This window comes from Bison bison, unplaced genomic scaffold, assembly GCF_000754665.1.
Source record: "Bison bison bison isolate TAMUID 2011002044 unplaced genomic scaffold, Bison_UMD1.0 scf7180017864519, whole genome shotgun sequence".
In the NCBI taxonomy this organism is placed as follows: Eukaryota; Metazoa; Chordata; class Mammalia; order Artiodactyla; family Bovidae; genus Bison; species Bison bison.
In genome coordinates, this window is record NW_011495072.1 from 13,939,520 (window position 1) to 13,961,172 (window position 21,653).

The window sequence follows — 21,653 nt, forward strand, 5'->3', positions numbered from 1 at the left end:
AGTACCATAATGCTACAGTAATCAAAATAGTATGATATTGGCATAAAAACAGACATACAGATCAATGGAGCAGAATAGAGAGCCCAGAAAAAAACCCACTCACCTACAGTTAATCGATCTTTGACAGAGGAGGCAAGAATATAAAATGGGAAAAAGTAGTGCAGGAAAAGTTGGTCAGCTGTATGTAAATCAGTGAAGTTAGAACACATCCTCACATCATGCACTAAAATAAACTCAAAATGGCTTAAAGACTTAAACCTAAGACATACAACATAAAACTCCTAGAAGAGACCATATGCAAAACATTCTTTGACATAAATCTTACCAATGTTGTCTTAGGTCAGACTCCTAAGGCAACAGAAAAGAACAATAAAACAGAACAAGATCTTGACACTATGCTCATTGATCCTGGGCCATTTCAGTGGACAGAAAATAATTATTACTTTTTAAAATATCATGCATTGCTATTAAGATTTCCAATTCCAATCACAAGATTTTCTCTTGCTTCCACACATTCACAATTTGTATTTTTCTTCTCCCACATTGAGAGTTTGGATCCCCCAGATTTCAATATATTTATTACTGGCTCAATCTCAAAATATACACAGAATAGTTTGAGAATTTCTATAGCTGTACTACTACAAAAACAGATCTACTAAATCAAGTTGAGGATTTATTCACATTGTCTTTAGACTGGGGATATATAATCAAAATATTGTGCACAAATGTTATTTGGATTAGTTTCATCTTTCCCTATGTGGTTATATAATCCATTTATTATGCTGTTTAATTTGTTTCTATTTGCATTCAATTTTACTTTGTTCTAGTTAATTTTGATTTAATTTAATTTTTTAATATGTAAAGTATTACATTTCTTCCACAGTCAAATCTATACAAAGAGCTATTGTCAGAGAGATGCTGCTTTCTACTATCTGATTCCTATAACAAATTAGCGTATTATATTAGTGTTTAGTTTATCATTCCTACATATCTTTTGGCAAAAATAAACAGATAAATGTATATGTTTCCCTTACTTTTTCCTATCTAACAGAGAGTAAATTACACTTATATCTTTGTACACTGCTTTTTTATTTAACAATAAATATTGGAAACCATTCCTCATTTATTCATAGAGATCTTCCATTTTCTAGTGTACAGCTGTGAGTACTCTGTTGGGTGGATGATCCATAGTTCATTCAATTAATTTCTAGGTATGGACTTTTAGGTTTTTTTCTAGTATTTTGCAGTAACAAAAAATGTTGCAATAAAAAAACTTCATGCATATGTATTTTCTTATTTTTTGAGCTATATTTTCAGAATAAATTCCTAGAAGTAGGATTGTCACAAAAGGTAATGCAAATATAGTTTTGTAAAATATTGCCAAAATAGCCTCTAGAGTTGTCTTTTTTGCTTTCCCACAAGCAATATATGAAAGTGCCTGTCGTCCCACAGCTGCTCCCACTCTGGCAGTCAGCATGTTGCTAAATTTTGAATTTTTGTAAATTTGACAGTATCTAGGGATTGTATTAATTTATGCTTTTATTACACGAGGAAAGCTAAATTTTTGACCTGAGCAATTAGGAGAATAGAAATTTCTATTAGCTGCATCATGGAATATTGCATTTTTATTTTAAAAAAAAGGTTTTTTAGTCACTGTCAGAGTTTCAGTTTTGGACATATTAATTTTCAGTCACCTATTGGACCATCAAGTGAATTTATTGAGAGTTGATACATAAGTCTACAGTATAGGAGAATGGTCTGTGCTAGAGATATAATTTTCTGATAAAAAATTTGTGATATTTGTATGCTTGAGACTTGATGAGATCACCAAAGAAAGTGTTATTTAGAAAAGATGTATAAAAATTAAGCCCATGGGCTCTCTAATGTAGAGAAGTTGAGAAACTGAGGAAGGAAGAACTAGATAAAAGACTAGGAAAGAATGTTCAGAGAGGCAGACAAACCTCAAAAGGGAAATTTGGTGTCCTGGAAGCCACCTGGAGAAAGTGTTTTAAGGTGGAGAGACATGTTACAAACAGGTTAAATTATTTAAAAACTGACCATGGGGTTTAGCAATATTGAGGTCTTTATAGGAGCAATTTTTGTGGGTGTTGGAGTGAAAACTTGATTGGTTTGGGTTCAAGAAAGAATAGACAGGGGAAGAAAGGTATTAAAGACTGATAGTATAGACTACTCTTTCAAAAATTTTTACTGTATGAGGAAGTAAAGAAATGGGCAGCAAATTAAGTGTCTCAAGAATAGACACCGTGTCTTTATACTGTTTAGTATCTTCATAGCACTTATTACTCTGAATATTTTTGTGACAAAAATATAGACTTTGAGTTGAAATGCTTTCCAGTAGGAATATCCCTTATGCCTTCCCAGAGAGTCTCATCTGAAATGATTTTTTTTTTTCAGCCAGAAGTCCTTTATTCTTAATACTGAGAAACATGCAAACTCAAATAATTCCAATCAGAATCTGAAGCTTGGATATGTTGTCTACTTGTAAGTTTGACATGAATTCCTTATTGTTACATTGTTCTTCCTTGACATCTTTTGTTGTCAATTACAGTCTCAACAGAATATGTATGTGTTTAACTTATTCTGGAAAATTCTTCATAACTTTTTGAGAGGCAGTGGATCATACTTGAAAAGAAACTCTGAACATAAGGTGAAGGGCATTCAATTTCCTTGAATAAAATATACATAGATGTATTGTTCACATATTCTCTCAACCAAATGTCTATCTAGGCTTTTCTTCTTTGATTCATTTACACATTACCATTATCAAACTTATTTGAAATGATGAAAAATTCTCTCCCTAATAGAAATGCCTTAAGGTTTTCCATTCAGATTTTAATTTTGAACAGAGCACTGTTTTTTGCAGTTGCCGTAAATGACCATAAACCCCAAAAGATTATCATCTGTAGTGAGTATTTGTCACTTAGAGATCTCACCAAAGGTACACACAGGAGGATGGGAATGATCTGGTACAACTTCCTTTGTAGAAGTCATAAAATATCTCTAAATAAGACCTTTATTTAGAGCACTGAAGAATTGATGTTTTCATATCATGGTGCTGGAGAAGACTCTTGAGGGTCCCTTGGACAGCAAGGTGATCAAACCTATCAATCCTAAAGGAAAACAACCCTGAATATTCATTGGAAGGACTGATGCTGAAGGAGAAGCTCCAATATTTTTGCCACCTGATGCAAAGCAATGACTCTTTGGAAAAGACCCTGATGCTGGCAAAGGTTGAGGGCAGGAGGAAAGGGGGAAACAGAGGATGAGATGGTTGGATGGCATCACCGACTCAATGGACATGAGTTTGAACAAACTCCGGGAGATGGCGAAGGACAGGGAAGTCTGGCGTGCTGCAGTCCATGGGGTCATAAAGAGTCAGACACTGCTTAGCAACTGAATAACAAAAAGAACAATGAGTCCTCTATAGGGGAGCAAAATTTGCCACTCCAATAACATGTCTCTTTTGGCATGTGGATTGTTTCAAGCTGAAAACAATCAAGGCCCAAATGACTGACCTCCCCACAACTGTCTAAAAATATGTGGATAGAGGATCTGTTCCAGAAGGGAGCTATCACCATAGATAACTAATAGTATGAATGAGATGTGTTAGACAAAGAGGAACCCAGCAAAACTTGTTTGTTAAAATTCCTCTCTGTGTCCCATTGTCTTGGCATGGTCCAGCAACATTAGTTTACCAGACATTTGCCTTTTTCGTCTCCATGTGAATTTCCTTCCCCCACCCTTGAAGTCCAAAACCATTATCCCAACATCCTCTTTTGTCTTTAGCTGAAGGTGATATTGAAGTTGAGGGTTTTGGCCATTTTGCCAAGTTATTCAATTTTCCTGGGTCTTGCCCATGTGAAATTATTATTAAACTTTTGTTTGATCTTCTGTTAATCTATTTCCATCAATTGAATTCTTAGACCAGCCAAAGGAACCTAGGAAGGTAAAGAAAGATTTACCTCTTTCCTCCCTGAAGCTCTTATTACTAATGAAATGCCTTTTGACTGAGGTCATCAGGTACTTTACAAAGTAAATGGAAAAAGAAAAGTAGTTCAAATTTTAGTGGAATCATATCTCAAGCAACAAAACAAAGACCCAAATTAGAAAAAAAAAATTAAATTGGAAAACAAGCATTGAGTTTATTAATTACACAAATCTGTAAGAAATTTTCTTATGTGGTATCTCCTTTGAAAGTAAGTACTATATTTAATTTACTTTTATTCAGTACAGTTCACTTCCGTCGCTCAGTCATGTCTGACTTTTTGTGACCCCATGGACTGCAGCATGCCAGGCCTCTCTGTCCATCACCAACTCCCAGATTTTACCCAAACTCATGTACGCTTTCTTGAAGAGATCTCTAGTCTTTCCCATTCTATTGTTTTACTCTATTTCTTTCCACTGATCACTGAGGAAGGCTTTCTTATCTCTCCTTGCTATTCTTTGGAACTCTGCATTCACTGGGGAATATCTTTCCTATTCTCCTTTGCTTTTTGCTTCTCTTCTTTTCATAATTTGTAAGGCCTCCTCAGACAGCCATTCTGCTTGTTTGAATTTCTTTTTCTTGGGGATGGTCTTTCTCCCTGTCTCCTGTACAATGTAATGAACTTCCATCCATGGTTCATCAGGCACTCTGTCTATCAGATCTAGTCCCTTAAATCTATTTCTTACTTCCACTGGATACTCATAAGGGATTTGATATAGGTCATACATGAATGGTCTAGTGGTTTTCCATACTTTCTTCAATTTAAGTCTGAATTTGGCAATAAGGAGTTCATGAACTGAGGCACAGTCAGCTCCCAATCTTGTTCTTGCTGACTGTATAGAGCTTTTCCATCTTTGGCTGCAAATAATATAATCAATCTGATTTCAGTGTAGGCCATCTGGTGATGTCCATGTGTAGAGTCTTGTGTTGCTGGATGAGGGTGTTTGCTATGGTCAGTGCGTTCTCTTGCAAAAACTCTATTAGCCTTTGATGTGCTTTATTCTGTACTCCAAGGCCAATTTGCCTGTTACTCCAGGGGTTTCTTGACTTCCTACTTTTTGCATTCCAGTCCCCTATAATGAAAGATACCTCTTTTTTGGGTGTTAGTTCTAAAAGGTGTTGTAGGTCTTCACAGAACCATTCAACTTCAGCTTTTTCAGTGTTACTGGTTGGGGCATTGACTTGGATTACTGTGATATTAAATGGTTTGCCTTGGAAACGAACAGAGATCATTCTGTCGTTTTTGAGATTGCATCCAAGTACTGCATTTTGGACTCTTGTTGACCATGATAGCCACTCCATTTCTTCTGAGAGGATTCCTGCCCACAGTAGTAGATATAATGGTCATCTGAGTTAAATTCACCCATTCCAGTCCATTTGAGTTCGCTGATTCCTAGAATGTTGACATTCACTCTTGCCATCTCTTGTTTGACCACTTCCAATTTGCCTTGATTCATGGATCTGACATTCCAGGTTCCTATGCAATATTATTCTTTACAGCATCGGACCTTGCTTCTATCACCAGTCACATCCACAACTGGGTGTTGTTTTTGCTTTGACTCTGTCTCTTCATTCTTTCTGGAGTTATTTCTCCACTGATCTCCAGTAGCATACTGGGTACCTACCGACCTGTACTATGCTGAGCTAAGTTGCTTCAGTTGTGTCCAGCTCTTTGTGACACTATGGACTGTAACCTGCCAGGTTCCTCTGTCCATGAGATTCTCCAGGCAAGAGTACTGGAGTGGGTTGCTGTTCCCTCCTCCAGGGGATCTTCCTGACCCAAGGATCAAACCCCTGTCTCTTAAGGCAGGTTCTTTACCACTAGCACCACCTGGGAAGCCCTCATCGGGCCTTAGTGGAGCTCATTTCCAGATCCTTTTGTCCTCTGGAGACTCCTTATTTGGCCTTATTCACCACAATATTTGGTTTGTGAAGGCACAACACCAAGACTGCTTAACTTCTTACTCAGTTTGACAAAATTTTAGGCAGGTTTCTTCCTGTCTCTAGACCCTTGATCTCCCTTTTCTTAGAGCATTTAGTTTTGAAAACTTGAGATTGTAAATTCTTTCAATGCTCCTTTGAAATTTAAATCTTACACAACCCAAAAATGTCTTTCTCAAGGATTGTGAGCCATCCCTTTGAAATGTAATTCTTTTATCAAGAAGGAAAGGCCCCTAAATCCCAATATTTGTGGGAGAGTAGGAACCCAACTTTGATAAGCACCAACTAGCAAACACAGATGATCAAAATCAACTTTACCAGTCTCCTAATGTCCTCAAGTACTTTTCTGTTAGCTTACCTCAGTGCTTAAAAGCCCTCCAACGCTTAGTTTCAGCAGAGTTGAGTTCAGTCACTCGTCTCCATTGTAGTAGTCTAGAATGAAGTCTTCCTTGCCTGTTCAACCCACTGGTGCAATTTTTCTTTCACACATGTTCTGTGGACATGGTAGAACCAGAAAAAGCAGGATATCACAGCAGTGATAAAGACACTCAGGAAACAGTTCTCATCATAAGTGTAACTTGAGCCAGAAATCATGGAATCCTGAACAAAGCTCTTCTAGAAAAGTGAATTTCTATTCCTGAAATATAGAATGCTAGAACTAAAATGGACTCCTGATATCTGTAAGTCTAATCTCTTTTGTTTATGAATGAGAAAACAGGTCACCTCCCCATAGGGTAAAAGTTCATATTGTAAAGCTGTCTTCTGACACCTAGTTCAACCCATTTGGGACAGACCTGTGTTTTATATCTGTTGCAGATTTGTTCAAGAATCTTCAGGCTCTTAGTCACAAAAGCACATTATATAACTAAGATAGTATCTCTATTCTGCTAAAGAGTTTGGTAATAATCAAGGAGCGGGGACTATGTAAATTGTCACAATCTGTCTCATACCAATAAAAATAATTGAGCTAATGTCTTGGATCTAATATGAAGTCCTGTATCATATACAGCCTCCTTAATTAAGACCTACCAGTCAATGCCCTATATGGTCTTAATTGTAAAATATACAATTTTGCTTCAAGCCGTTAGGAAAATTAAAATGCATTATTTTTACATTTTACAGCATTTTCAACTAGTTTGTTGTCATGAGATGAATATTGCAATCTATCAGTTTTTTAATTCATGATGCTATTTAAATAAATATCAGGTTTTTTTTTTTTAATGTGCCGTTCAAATTCTCATTATCATGCAGCAAAGCCTTTCCAAATTGCCTGAGGTTAGTGCTTTTGTTAGAACCCAGGAGAGTAGAAAACACAGCTAGAGTCATGAGAAAGTTAACTGACCTATATTTGAAAAAAATATATAATTAAAAAAATTAACATCAAGGTTACATCACCATATCAGATTTGACTCACTGAAAATTAAAGCTCATAATGATTAATTCATAACAATATACTATATGTCTCTGTGTGGTCATCTGCATTTAGCACCTGGCTCAAAAAATTTCACTTGAGGAATGTTCTGAGTCAAAGAAAACGTCTAGGATTGTCTGGGTTTTAAAGTACATTAAAAACAGCACAAATTATGCTCATAAGTTATCTCTTGTTTTTAATGTAAAAAAGTAAAAAATGAAATGTCTATACCATAAAACTAAGCATAAGCTCTGCTTATGCTCAGAGCTCTGCTCTGCTCCTGAGTTGAAAGGTTTATGATTCGTTTAAAAGTGCCTATTGTTGATGACGAGAGCTTAGTGGGAAGGACATTTTGATTATTAGCTTCAAAGTGTCAGTTCATCCACTTAGTGTTGTAAGTAGAAAGAAAATGCCATGCAGCAGCTGTTCTGTGTGCATAACAAATGGTTAAGTACTATTCTCTCACTTGGACTAATAACTCTTTGCATTTGGAAATATAAAAGATCAAAATATTTAACTTGTTAAGGAGCTGAAGCACATGGTAATTGACCAGTCACATTTGACCTCCTTGCACTTGAGTGAGAGCTCTTCTATATACAAGTCGCTAGCAACACTGAAATCCTTCCCTTATGCTTTTGTTGAATCATATCCATAGTCCTGATGCAAGTTCACAAATTCCTAATCTGCAATTCATAAATCTCAGTTTATTCATCTGTTAAAGGTTTTTGGAAAGCCTCTGACTTCAACAGATGTGAGACAATTACTATTCTAATTTATCACATTTTAGTGTGAATATTAATTTCACTGCAGAAGGACTACTATATGTAACTCTAAGGTTTACCTGTGTGTGGACGTGACATATAATATGGTACAAGCACTGTATTTTCTTCCTAAAACCCAAACATTTCTGATTTCTAAAACCCAACTAGTCTCTAGAGTTTCTTTTAAGGAATTACAAACTTCCATCAGTTATTATCTATCACATACCTGAGCAGCTCTGACTCACGTTTGTGTGCTCTCTTCTGTAGTGTGTTATGTGGTTGGGGTGGTTACCTATCCAGGCATAATATTTTCCAGGCCCTCTTGCCCCAGATGTAATCACATGACTAACTATCCCCAGGAGAATAGGAACATAAGTGAGAAGTGTCATTTGAGGGCCAAGAATTTCCTACAAAGCAATTAAATGAAGTTGGGTCATTTGTAGCGATGTTGATGGACCTAGAGCCTGTTGTACAGAGTAAGTTAAGTCAGAAAGAGGAAAACAAATGTATTAAAGCATATATGTGGAATCTAGAAAAATGGTGCCAATGAACCTATTTTCAGGGCAGGCATAGAGACACAGAAATACAGAATGGACGTGTGAACATGGGTGGGGGTGGGACGAATTGGGAGATTGGAATTGATGTATATACACTACCCTGTGTAAAATAGATGCTAATGGGAATATGCTGTATAACACAGGGAGCTTAGCTCAGTGCTCTGTGATGACCTAGATGGGTGGAATGGGGGGAAAGTGTGAGGAAGGCTCAAGAGAGGGGATATGTTTGTGTGTGTTTCTTTCTCCTTCTGCTGATGGAAAGCAGAGGACCCCAAGGAAAAGGCAGAACCAAAAGGTGGAAGACACCTGGGTCTATGAGTCACTAAAGGGAGAAAGCTGCTCACTGGCCAGAAACATCCATGTTGTGGAATGGTTTGTTGTTCAATGGCTCGTTCCTGTCTGACTCTTTGTGACACCATTGACAGTAGCACTCCAGGTTTCCGTGTCCTTCACTATCTCCAGGCGTTTGTTCAAACTCATGTCCATTGAGTCGATGATGCCACCCAACCATCTCATTCTCTGTTGCCCCCTTCTCCTCCTGCCCTTAATCTTTCCCAGCATGAGGGTCTTTTTGAGTGAGTTGGCTCTTCATATTAGGTGGCCAAAGGATTGGAGTTTCAGCTTCAGCATCAGTCCTTCCAATGAATATTCAGGGTTGATTTCCTTTAGGATTGACTGGATTGATCTCCTTGCTGTCTAAGGGACTCTCAAGAGTCTTCTCCAGCACTACAGTTCAAAAGCATCAATTCTTTGGCCTTCAGCCTTCTTTATGGCCAACTCTCACATCTGTACATGACTACTGGAAAAACCATAGCTTTGACTAGACCGAACTTTGTTGGCAAAGTGATATTTCTGCTTTTTAATATGCTATCTAGGTTTGTCAGCTTTTCTTCCAAGAAGCAAGGGTCTTTTAATTTCATGGCTGCAGTCATTATTTTCAGTGATTTTGGAGCCCTGAAAATAAAATCTGTCACTGTTTCCATTATTTCCCCATCCTCCAGGTGATTATTTGCCATGAAATGATGTGACCGGATGCCATGATCTTTGATTTCTGAATATTGAGTTTTAAGCCAGCTTTTTAACTCTCCTCTTTCACCTTCATCAAATAGATAATAAATAAATTTACTTGGTGAAAAATCCTGAATTTTTAGAGTTTGTTATAGTAGCATACATAAATATATATTCTATTAGTATCTTATGATTATGTGTTATCTTCTAAGTATTAATGACTATCTTTGAGTAGATTACACATTTTTGAGGGAAATTACTATATGTTATGCCTGTCCCATCACTTCATGGCAAATAGATGGGGAGACAGTGGAAACGGTAAGAGACTTTATTTTTCTGGGCTCCAAAATCACTCCAGACGGTGGCTGCAGCCATGAAATTAAAAGACACTTCCTTCCTGGAAGAAAAGCTATGACAGCCTAGACAGCATATTAAAAAGCAGAGACATTATTTTGCCAAAAGGTCCATCTAGTCCAAACTATGTTTTTCCAGTAGTGATGTATGAATGTGAGAGTTGGGCTATGAAGAAAGCTGAGCGCCAAAGAATTGATGCTTTTGAACTGTGGTGTTGGAGAAGACTCTTGAGAGTCCCTTGGACTGCAAGGAGATCCAACCAGTCCATCCTAAAGGAAATCAGTCCTGAATATTCATTGGAAGGACTGATGCTGAAGCTGAAACTCCAATACTTTGGCCACCAGATGTGAAGAACTAACTCATTGGAAAAGACCCTGATGCTGGGAAAGATTGAAGGCGGGAGAAGGGGATGACAGAGGATGAGATGATTGGATGGCATCACTGAAGTGATGAACAGGAGTTTGAGTAGGCTCTGGGAGTTGGTGATGGACAGGGAAGCCTGGTGTGCTGCAGTCCATGGGGTCACAAAGAGTCGGACACGACTGAGCAACTGAACTGAATGATGCCTGCATTTAGTCAATTGTACCAGTAAATAATTACAGCATAGAAGTTGCTTTATATATTTGAAAGAATTATCTAAACTTTGAAAACTGAAATATTGCATTAAAATTTAGCTGTCATTTACCAGTTGTGCAACTTTGAACATTCCATAATCTTTTTGATGCTTGGTCTTAATGATACAGAGACAGTGATATTTGTGTGAGGGGATTTTATGAGAATTACAGCATATGGACTTGAAAGATCTAGTATGTAAAAGATTGCTTTTCAGAAAGTTATGTTCAAAAAGTTATAAATTCTTTATACAGCAATGCTCTAAAATGCTTTTTGAAAACTAAAACACTAAGCACTAGAAGTATACAATGATTTACAACTTATACTCTTATTTTATCTCATTAAAATAACTTTAGGATGTTGCTATGATCATTGTTGTTTAATCAGTAAATCCTGTCCAACTCTTTTGTGACCCCATGGACTACAGCCCGCCAGGCTCCTCTGTCCATGGAATTCTCCAGGCAAGAAAACTGGCATGGGTAGCTATTCTCTTCTCCAGAGGATCTTTTGGACACAGGGATTGAAGCTGGGTCTCCTGCACTGCTGGCAGATTCTTTGTTGTCTGAGCCATCAGGGAGCCCATATCTTTATCTTTAGTGGTATTGATTTGTGATATTATTTTGGCAATTAAAAACAAAGAGGCTCAGAAGTTCTTGAAACTCATATATAAGAATATCAGAGATGAAAGCTAAGTCTTCTACAAAATATCCGATTCTTCTCCTACCACAACAGAATCTTAAAATAAATAAGTTTTCTTTTTTCTCTTCTATTCTTGGGCAGTTATTTACAGAAACTATTTCTATATTGCTGCTTTGCCTGTTTAAGCCCAAGGATGCTGCATAGACTGAGTATAAATCTTAAGCACATATTTATGTATGTATCTAGGCATGAATTTGCTTGGTCAGCCATAGAAAATCTATCACTCACTTCTCTGGTTTATTAGAGCAGGTCTATGATACTGTGAAGACATTACAGTAAGTATAACATCTTTAAGTGCTTACCTTATACCTGCTACTCTTGTCAATGTTTTTCATACATTCATTCATTTTATATTCACAACAATCCTATGAACTAGTTGATGTAATTATCCTCGTTTTACCTATGAGAACTGAGGCCCAGTGTAATGAGGTAACTTTTTCAAGGTCACATGACTGTAAGTGGCAGAGCCAGAATTCCAACTTAGCCTGTCTCCAGAGCCTGTACATTTAAATGCCATGACACCAAGTCTTTCACCATGTGTCAATATATGCCTCAGTGATAATAATTATTTTTACTATTGAATACATAAAATGGAATTTACAACTTTAATACCATAATTGAGTGTCCAGGGTACAATTCTTAAAAGTATTGAAAATTGTTTGACTTTTGATTTTGAACCTTGTAGTTTGACCATTCATGCTTGCGTGCTCAGTTGCTTCAGTCATGTCCAACCCTTTATGACCCTATGGACTATGGTAGCCCACCAGGTTTCTCTGTCCATGGGATTCTCCAGGCAAGAATACTGGAGTGGGTTGCATTCCCTCCTGCCGGATATCTTCCCGACCCAGGGATCGAACCTGTGTCTCCTGCATTGCAGGTGGAATCTTTACTGCTGAGGCACCAGGGAAGCCCAGTTTGACCATGTTTTTATATATACTGTATAAAACTAGTCTGTGTCTCAGTGAGCTTTGGAGACTGACCTCTCATCTTAAGTTCTAACAGAAGGAAAGATACTTAAATAGGGAGTGATAGAGGAATGCAAGTGGGGAGAGGCGAGTATTCAGAAGTAAAATAGAGATCAAGGAAAAGAGACACAGTATGGAGTGTTACTGAGAGACTCCAGATGTCACAAGAATCAACAGAAGGAATGGATGACATGTGGCGTAAACAAAACTGGAGAGAGAGGATTCCCACATTAAACACTGGGTGGATGGGATCTGGGAAGCTCAGCAAGAAGAGACAAGAATATTGAGTGCATTAGTTATCCTGCAGAAGAACTGTTGCTTCATCACCAACTTGAGTGTGATTTACTTCCACTCAGTTGTCTTGGCCTTGACTATCACCTGCCCATAAAGATAACCTCATAGGAGGGTCTTTGTGAAAAACTCACCCATTTGCTCCTAGTATAATGCTAATAGGTTTCTGCTCTGGAAATTTTCAGGATTCTTTTAAATATTCAATCACCATAAAAATTTTAGCAAGTTCCTTTCTCATATTTTTAAAATCAACTATCATTTATTTAGCACTTTGTCTTTTTTACTCATTATTTGTGAGGTATTATAGTAGATTAATTAAAGGGCAAACTCTGGGAGCCAGACAGATATGGATTATAATCTTTGCTCATTCACTTCCTAGCTTTATGACCTTGAGCATGTTACATAACCTCTCTAAATCTTAGTTACATCATTTGTAAGCTGGGGAATAATAAAAATACCTACTTCATAAAACTGTAGTGATAGTTTAATGAAATAATGTTTGTAAATCACTCAGTGCAGTGCCTGGCCCATAATTAGTGCTCAATAAATATAGACTCTTATTAAACTGATGGTGCACTTTGTGAAGTTGATTTACCTTTCCAAAGTGAGCAATGTCACTCTCTTGCTGGCAGGAATAAGCTCACCAATATATTCTCACAGTGCCTTTGTCACCTTGGCCTAAAAGTACAGTGACTGGGAGTGGGGATGAGGGGAAGTTGATTGAATTGGCCAAGAGTCCTGTATGAGACACTAAATGGGTCCAGATCTGGGATGCTCCCCCTGGTTGACACAGAAGGAATACCCCCTTACTGAAACATGCTCCCTGAAAAAGAACAAAACACAAAATAGGTTGAACCAAGAGCAATTAAGTATTGAGAGATGTGAGCCTGTGGTTACAAGTCAATTTACTAAACAGACTTACTCACTCCAGGGAGCAAAGACTGCATGTTTGCTGCGTGCTAAGTCACTTCAGTCATGTTTGACTTTTTGCAACCCTATGGACTGTGGCCCACCAGGCTCTTCTGTCCATGGGATTCTCCAGGCAAGAGTACTGGAGTGGGTTGCTGTGCCCTCCTCCAGGGGATCTTCCCCACCCAGGGATCGAACCTGCATCTTTTAAGTCTAACCTGCACTGGCAGGTGGGTTCTTTACCACTAGCACGACCTGGGAAGCAAAGACCACACGCATAGGTTCACATTAGAGTCCAGGGAGCTCTACTTAATGCACTGTGGTGACCTGAATAGAAAGTCCAAAAGAGAGGGGGTATATGTACATGTATGGCTGATTCATTTTGCTGTGCAGTAGAAACTAACACAACATTGTGAAGCAACTATACTCCAATAAAAACTAAAAAAAAAAAAAAAGGAAAGGAACGGTTGTCAGAACAACTGAAAACCTGTGTGGCAAAGAAGCAATAAGAATGAGAATCTTCACCTCAAGCCGTGAATGAATTGAGTATGGTTTCAGAAGGAAATCATTTGAAGGGGAAATCCCTTTAGATTTTTTTTTTCCTTCCTTTAATTGTTAAATAACTGAGTCCTCAAAGAGAGAATTATATCCCCACTTTCACTTTTGTAAATATGAGACCACGAAGTGATTGTTTGTTAAATATTTACACCCTTGGACCCATGTGAGCTATCACAATCACTTCAAGCCCACAGGCCTCCATCAATTTTATGAATGTCATTAATCTTGTCTCTTAAACATCTTGGCCTTCGGTTTTTGCTCTCCTCTACCTTGCTTGTCCTTGATAAAGAGCAAGGTGTGTTCAATCCCAAGGAGGGGGATGAATCTGTTCCCTTCTTATGATCAACACAAACTAGTTGTGTATACACTTTTTGGGTCAGTTTTCCTCTAAATTTTCACCACTACATTTACCAAAGTGTTTGGAATTGAGGTATTTTCTCTTCCTTTTATACAAACACTTTATCTTTTAAAAAAATTTAAAGCGATATCTCAGGATTTCCTTGGACACCAAGGGATGTGGACTGTGGCCCACCAGGCTCTTCTGTCCATGGGATTCTCCAGGCAAGAGTACTGGAGTCGGTTGCTGTGCCCTCCTCCAGGGGATCTTCCCCACCCAGGGATCGAACCTGCATCTTTTAAGTCCAACCTGCACTGGCAGGTGGGTTCTTTACCACTAGCATGACCTGGGAAGCAAAGACCACACGCATAGGTTCACATTAGAGTCCTAAAAGTGCTAAAAGAAAAGGTGTGCTGTGGGTTAGAATTCCGTTGTTGTTGTTGTTCAGTCACCAAGTTGTGTCCAACTCTTTGCAACCCCATGGACTGCAGCACACCAGCCTTCCCTGTCTCTCACCATCTCCCTCAGTTTGCCCAAGTTCATGTCCATCGAGTTGGTGATGCCATCCAACCATCTCATCCTTTGTTGTCCCCTTCTCCTCCTGACCTCAATCTTTCCCAGCATCAGGGTCTTTTCTAATGAGTCAGCTCTTTGCATCAGGTGGCCAAAGTATTGGAACTTCAGCTTCAGCATCAGTCCTTCCAATGAATATTTAGGATTGATTTCCTTTAGGATTGAGTGGTTTGATCTCCTTGCTCTCCAAAGGACTCTGACGAGTTTTCTTCAGCACCACAGTTCAAAAGCATCAGTTCTTTGTAAGAACAATAAGTTTGAACAGTGAAGGTTGGGGATATGATCTATAAGCACGTGGAGGCTGCGGGTGGGTATTAAATAATTGCTGACAAGTTTATAGCCTTTAAACCTGAGTGACAAAAAGCATAAATTTGGAGAGTCACAATGGTTGGTTAATCTACAAGTTGTGCTTTCTGTCATTCTTGCATTTATCATCATTTGTTTATCCATTTAACCATTTATTAAGTTCCCACTATGTGCCGAGTTCTAAGGGTGAAACAATGAATAATGTAAATGCTGTACTTCATAGTACTTTATATTTTGGCTGGGAGTGAAGACATGCAAATTATGCTATAAAACTAGGCAATATATATAAACAGATATAAACAAAGAGCCAACGTAAACCTAGAAAAAGGAGCAATTAATTATCAGTAGGAACTCTATAGTTTTACTTTAAGACAAGGGAAAAAGGAAAAGGACATTGAAATGATGAGATATATTCAACTGCCCTACTGTGGCCCCTGACTAGAGGCAGCCTGGGAGTCACCCCTGGAGCAATAGGGTGATCACCCATGTCATTTTGCCTGAGTCTGGCTTTGGTTTTTACTTTTTGTACTGGTGCACTTGTCCATCCAGCCCCCATTCATGTCCAAAGTGGATGACTGTTTCCCTGCTGCTATCTTGCCTCTTAGTACCAGATATCCCTCTCTCTCCTGCTCTATTCACAACAAAGACAGGAATTCTGGGCATGATCCTCTACCCAGAATCCCCAAGGTGAGAACTACCAGAGGACTGAAGAGGAGTAGCTGGAAACTGTAGGTCCAGGTTGAGGAGATGGCCTTGAACTGAGAAAAGGGCTGAGGCGATGGGCAACAGAAGTCTTTACTTTGCCCTCAAGTTTCCTACTGTGTGTTGTGCAGAACATTTATATATTAATAGTTAGTCCATGAATAAACAAGAGTTTTCTGGTCATTTATGCATAGTAAATGCTATATTAAGCAAGGATACATAGGTTTCTTTACTTTGGATTTCTTATAGCCTTGAAGGTGCTCAACTACCATGCAATCTCTGCACATGCTATATACAATGTTCTGAGTACCCAGACTTAGCTATCCAATCTTGGAGCCCTCTTTTTTATGGAGCATCTTGCAGGGTAGGCACTCATTTCAGGAAGCCTCACTTTAGAACCTGAGCTCCACATGCTGTTGCCTTTGGACAAGATGGTGCTTTCTTTAATAATTCATTGGCCATCCTTTTAGTGAGACTTCCCAGGTGGTGCTAGTGGTAAAAAATTCACCTGCTGATGCAGGAGACACAAGAGACGCAGGTTCAATCCCCGGGTCAGGAAGATCCCCTGGAGAAGGGCGTCACAACCCACTCCAGTATTCTTGTCTGGAGAATCCCATGGACAGAGGAGCCTAGGCTATTGTCCACAGGGTCACAAAGAGTCAGATATTACTGAAGTGACTTAGCAAGCACATATCCTTTAGTGACGTCATAGGATTTTCAACTCAGCTTCTATGTGCTTTTGGTTGTTGCTTTACTCATTTGTTTTTCTGAATGGTCACTGAGTCTTAAAAATTATTTGCATAAGGAATTCTAGACCTCTCATTTTCTACTTACGGAAATGGAAGCACAGAAATATGAAGTAAATTGTTGTTCAGTTGCTAAGTTGTGTCTGACTCTTTGTGATCCCATGGACTGCAGCAAACCAGAACTTCTCTGTCCTTCACTATCTCCCAGAGTTTGCTCAAACTGCTGTCCATTGAGTCCGTGATGCCATCCAACCATGAGGTAAATAGCCCCACTTAAGAAAAACTAGACTTTTTGTCATCTTAAGTTTCCCACTGGTTCTTGTCCCATGGTCAACATACGGCAGCAGGAAACTTCTCAAGCAGGGAGTCCAGACATCTGAATCTTTATACCTTACCACTCATGTAACTCCATGAAAGCCCTAGATGTTTGGTTTTTCTTCTATATAATGAATTGTAGGATCAGTGGTGATGCCTGATTTAGTTCCAAATTTTGTATATCAGTATTACAAGTTTTCTTTGGTTTCTAGTATATAGAAAATTCTGAAACAACAAGGAGTAAGCAATTTGACTTAGAGTAAATGATATGCCATGGGTTTCCCAGGTGGCTCAGTGGTAAAAAAAAAAAAAAAAAAAAAAATCCTCCTGCCAGTGCAGGGGACTTGGGTTTGGTCCCTGAGTCAAGAAATTCCCCTGGAGAAGGAAATGCAACCCACTCCAGCATTCTTGCCTGGAAAATCCCATGTTCAGAGGAGCCTGGCGGGCTACAGTCCATGGGGTTGCAAAGTGTTGGCCATGACTGAATGACTGAGTACAACAACAAATGATATGTTAAGAGCAGAGATGGGATCTTGAAAACTATACTTCCAATCAGTGTCTTAGCCCACTAGCCCCTTTGGATAGTTCTCTGCCTTCATTTTTATGGTTTTTTTTTTTTTTGAAGTTTTTTGAGATATAAAATAACATAAAAAATTAAGCCTGATGCCCCCTGTCAGTACCTCTCTTGTACATGGGTCTCAAATTTCACTGGGAATTGTAGACCAACACTTCATAACATCTCAGTGACCCCCAGATCTAAGAAATTCAGGTCAGAATATAATGAAAGTAGATGTGATGCTTACAAGAGGGTGGGGAGGAAATACTCAATCTATTAATGAGTAGTCCTCTTACTCCAAATCCCTCTCCCACTAAAGATCAAGTTCCAACCTTTCTTTAATATTAATGAATTACTTTGAAAATTTATATGGATAAATAAATCACTCAGAGAATCATGAAACACTGAGAACAGAAAAGTGGCAGTCTGACAAAACCAAGCTTTGCAACTGCTTTGATTTATTTTGTCTTTGTGCCTGAGGGACAACTCAGGTAATTTTCCTGTGTGAGGGTAATTATCCCAGGCTGGCCATCTTGGGAAAGGACCCCCTGGAGCTTCTGGCTGACCTTGGCCCTTTTATCTTTTAGTGCATGTCAGCTTACTGCTGGAGAGAAATCCTGTATTACAAAGAACTACTCTCTTCTTCCCCCACACTTGCTTGGGGTCACTTGGTTTGTTTCATTCTCCATAGTTTTCTCCTCACAGAAGAATTAAAAGCAGATAGTAAAAGTAAAGAATTCAAAAAATAGTGCACTCAGTTAACCTTCAAATTCTAATGCTGTGTCTTGGTCATAGCCAAGAACTAAGTCTGCCTGGATATAAGTGATGGCAGCTTTTAAACCCCCAAATGGTCATGTGTCTGATGCTTGAGGTGTAAGTGGCTAATAAAAAGTCAACTTGAATTAGTGAGAAGCAACTTCCTAATAGAGCTGACACGCAATCAAGCGGATCCGTAGAGGGGATATGAAAATGATCTTCTCTTACAGCCGAAGGGGCATTTCAAAGCCAGCTAAATGCTTTAGAGGAATTTCACAATGTTGCATCTCCCAAACACAATTTAATGCTTTTTGTAATTGGTTGGGGATGTGCCAGAGAGTTTTAAATTACCTCATTTTCTTCTTTAACATTTGATTTTGTTCTACTCACTCTTTCTTTGTAGCTCTATATTACATTAAGAAAAAAACAGGACCATGAGCATACCTGTTGTTCAGTGACTTGTTCATTTCATATAAGGGTAATAGTGAGTTTAGGTCATTTCATACAGCTCAGGGCTTAAGCAAAAACTCCCTAGGTTTGAATCCCAGTTCTTTCACTTACCAGCTGTGTGACTTTGAACAAGTTACTTTACATAGCTGTGCCTTAGTTTTATCACCTAGAAAATAAGAATAATGAGAGTATATTACATATAAGGTGGCTATGAGAATTAAATGGTATAAAGTCTGACATATGTGATATATGTACACATTAGTATTTTTTCTAGTCTCTGAATAACTTTTATTTTATGTACATAACCTAATATATTCAAGCATTCTGCATCTGATTGTCATTTGAGTTGTTTCTTATTATTTTTTTTAATAGAGAATATTTTCTGTGCACGTTGGGGCTTCTAGCTCTTAAGATCCTTCTTCACTTTTTCTTATCATTTTTTCCTATAAACATTCAACTGTATTCCTTCCTTTTTCATTTCCCCATTTCACTTCATTTCACACTTTCTATCTCTGATTACATTAGGGGATGATTTTTCTACCTGAGTACAGAGTCAGAACTCAGTTCATGTATGTGTTCTTTTGAAAGATCCAATTGTCTAGAGGCTTCGAGTGTGGTCATCCATGCATTTAACTATTGCCCAGTGAACTCTCTACATTCTTTTACTCTGGCCTTGAATACATAGGTCATAAAGAGAGCACAAGTGGAAATTTTCTTAGCAGTTTCTTTTTACCATCAAATAATCTCATTCTTCATCTATTACATTTCTAGCTGACATTTCACATTAAGGGTCACTCTGCTGCTGACTTATACTACTTGACGCCTGCAACTCTTTCTTGACCACTTCTCTCTCCCCTGTGTTCTGGGAATAGGTTAAGTGAGATATAAAAGAGATGATCCTTGCCCTCAGAGGAGTTAATAGTTAACTTGGGAGGAAAGGCAGCAAACTGGACCTGACTCATCACAAGTCTGACAGAAAAACTGAAAGTGAACAAAAGAAGTAAGCTGGTGACTTTAAGTGAATTGACTTTAAGTCAATTTTCTCTTGAATTATTTTTCAAATAAAAACAGCTTCAATGAATTGGTCAGTAATAATTTTAAGTATTTTCCCCCAAGAGATAGCAAATGTTATACCTAGAAAGAATTATTGAATTAAAACATAAGTGGAAAACTAGGAAAAATAGAAACTCTAGGTGAAGTTGTACAAACATGGATTTCAATCTCTAACTCAAACTATTTGCCTTTAAGCAAGTTGTTAGACCTTTCTAAACCTCTGATTCTTCATCAGAAAATGGAAGTTGTGAAGATTAAACATAAAGAATGCAAAAGAACTCATCATAATGTTTGATACTTGATAGTGTTGATATTCACTAAAATAATTTGTTAAAATGCTAGTTTTCTACCATCATATGCACCAAGTATTTTGAAAGAAAATGAAAGTCGCTCGGTCATGTCAACTCTGCGACCCCATGGACTATATAGCCAGAATACTGAAGTGGGTAGCCTTTCCCTTCTCCAGGGGATCTTCCCAACCCAGGGATCAACCCTAGGTCTCCAGCATTGCAAATGGGTTCTTTACCAGCTGAGCCACAAGGGAAGCCCAGTAACTGTAAATGGACCTATAAACCAAAATTGCATGTTTTTGTAGCAGAAACTGTCAGTTGCTCCTTCTTCCTAGCTAAGAAGATGCCAGTTTTGTACTCAGACTCCTCCTAAGAAAGGGGGTCATGCTTAACCAAAGGAAATTATGACAATTCCTTTTCTAGTCTCCATCCTGCCTTGCCCCTGGAGTCACCTGGTGAATCAGTTCTGACTTTGATGCTTAAAGAAAAATATATTTGTGGGTGGGGTGGGGAGGGGAGTTAAGGAATATCAGAAAAGTAGGTGAAAATGTACAAAATGCATCCCTTTTCTGCCTTGAATAGTGAAGCTTGTCTTGTGACCATGAGGTAATAATCAGGATGGAAATGTTAGGGGAATCACTAACTAAAACCACCCACTCTGGTCAGGCACCACAGTAACCATTTGCATGAGTTATCTTAGGAGAGGAGATCCTGGTAAGGAACACAGAACTAACAAGCAACTACCAGGAAATATATGTCCAACTCTGCGACCCCATGGACTAGGTATATATATGTACATATATATAAACATATAGCTTCCTTGGTAGCTCAGCTGGTAAAGAATCCACCTGCAATGCAGGAGACCCTGGTTCAATTCCTGAGTCAGGAAGATCCACTGGTAGAAGGGATAGGCTACCCACTCCAGTATTCTTAGGCTTCCCAGATGTGGGAGACCTAGGTTCAATCCCTGAGTTAGGAAGATTCCATAGAGGAGGAAACAGCTACCCACTCCAGTATTCTGCCCTGGAGAATTCCATGGATTGTGTAGTCCATGAGGTCTCAGAGTTGGACATGACTGACTGACTTTCATTTTCACTTTCATATATATAAAACTTTCATATATATAAAGGAAAGATCAAAAGGAAAGAGGAGATGTCAGTCCATATGTCCTACCAACCTCCCAGAATCCTTCTTACTAGACTCCATCTTGGTTGGGTGCTGCGAGCGCCAACAAGAAGAACCCTTAGTCAGGATGATTGGCCAGAGACAACCTGGAAACTAACCCCATTACCACAAAACCTGAGTCTGTGAGCCATGTGGCAGGGCAGTTCTGGGTTCCCTTACCCTGCTGCTCTTTGACCAGATGCCCCTTCCCAAAAAAGTCTCCTGTTTTGTCGGCACGTGTGTCTCCTCAGGCAATTCATTTCTAAGCATTAGACAAGAGCCCACTCCTTGGCCCTGAAAAGGGTCTGCCTTCCTGCAACAGAAAGGCTGAGG

At 38.6% G+C, this 21,653-nt stretch overlaps 1 long non-coding RNA gene across 5 annotated transcripts in view; it reads right to left on the minus strand.

Moving 5' to 3' along the window:
- The window catches only part of LOC104981708, a 284,406-nt gene that overhangs the window by 152,787 nt on the left and 109,966 nt on the right, over window positions 1-21,653 (minus strand). For all 5 annotated transcript variants that reach the window (XR_824403.1, XR_824400.1, XR_824399.1 and 2 more), the window contains exons 2-3: window positions 18,925-18,979; window positions 6,306-6,440 (exon numbers count right to left, since the gene is read on the minus strand). This is a non-coding gene — a long non-coding RNA (uncharacterized LOC104981708). The remainder of the gene's footprint in view (window positions 1-6,305; window positions 6,441-18,924; window positions 18,980-21,653) is intronic.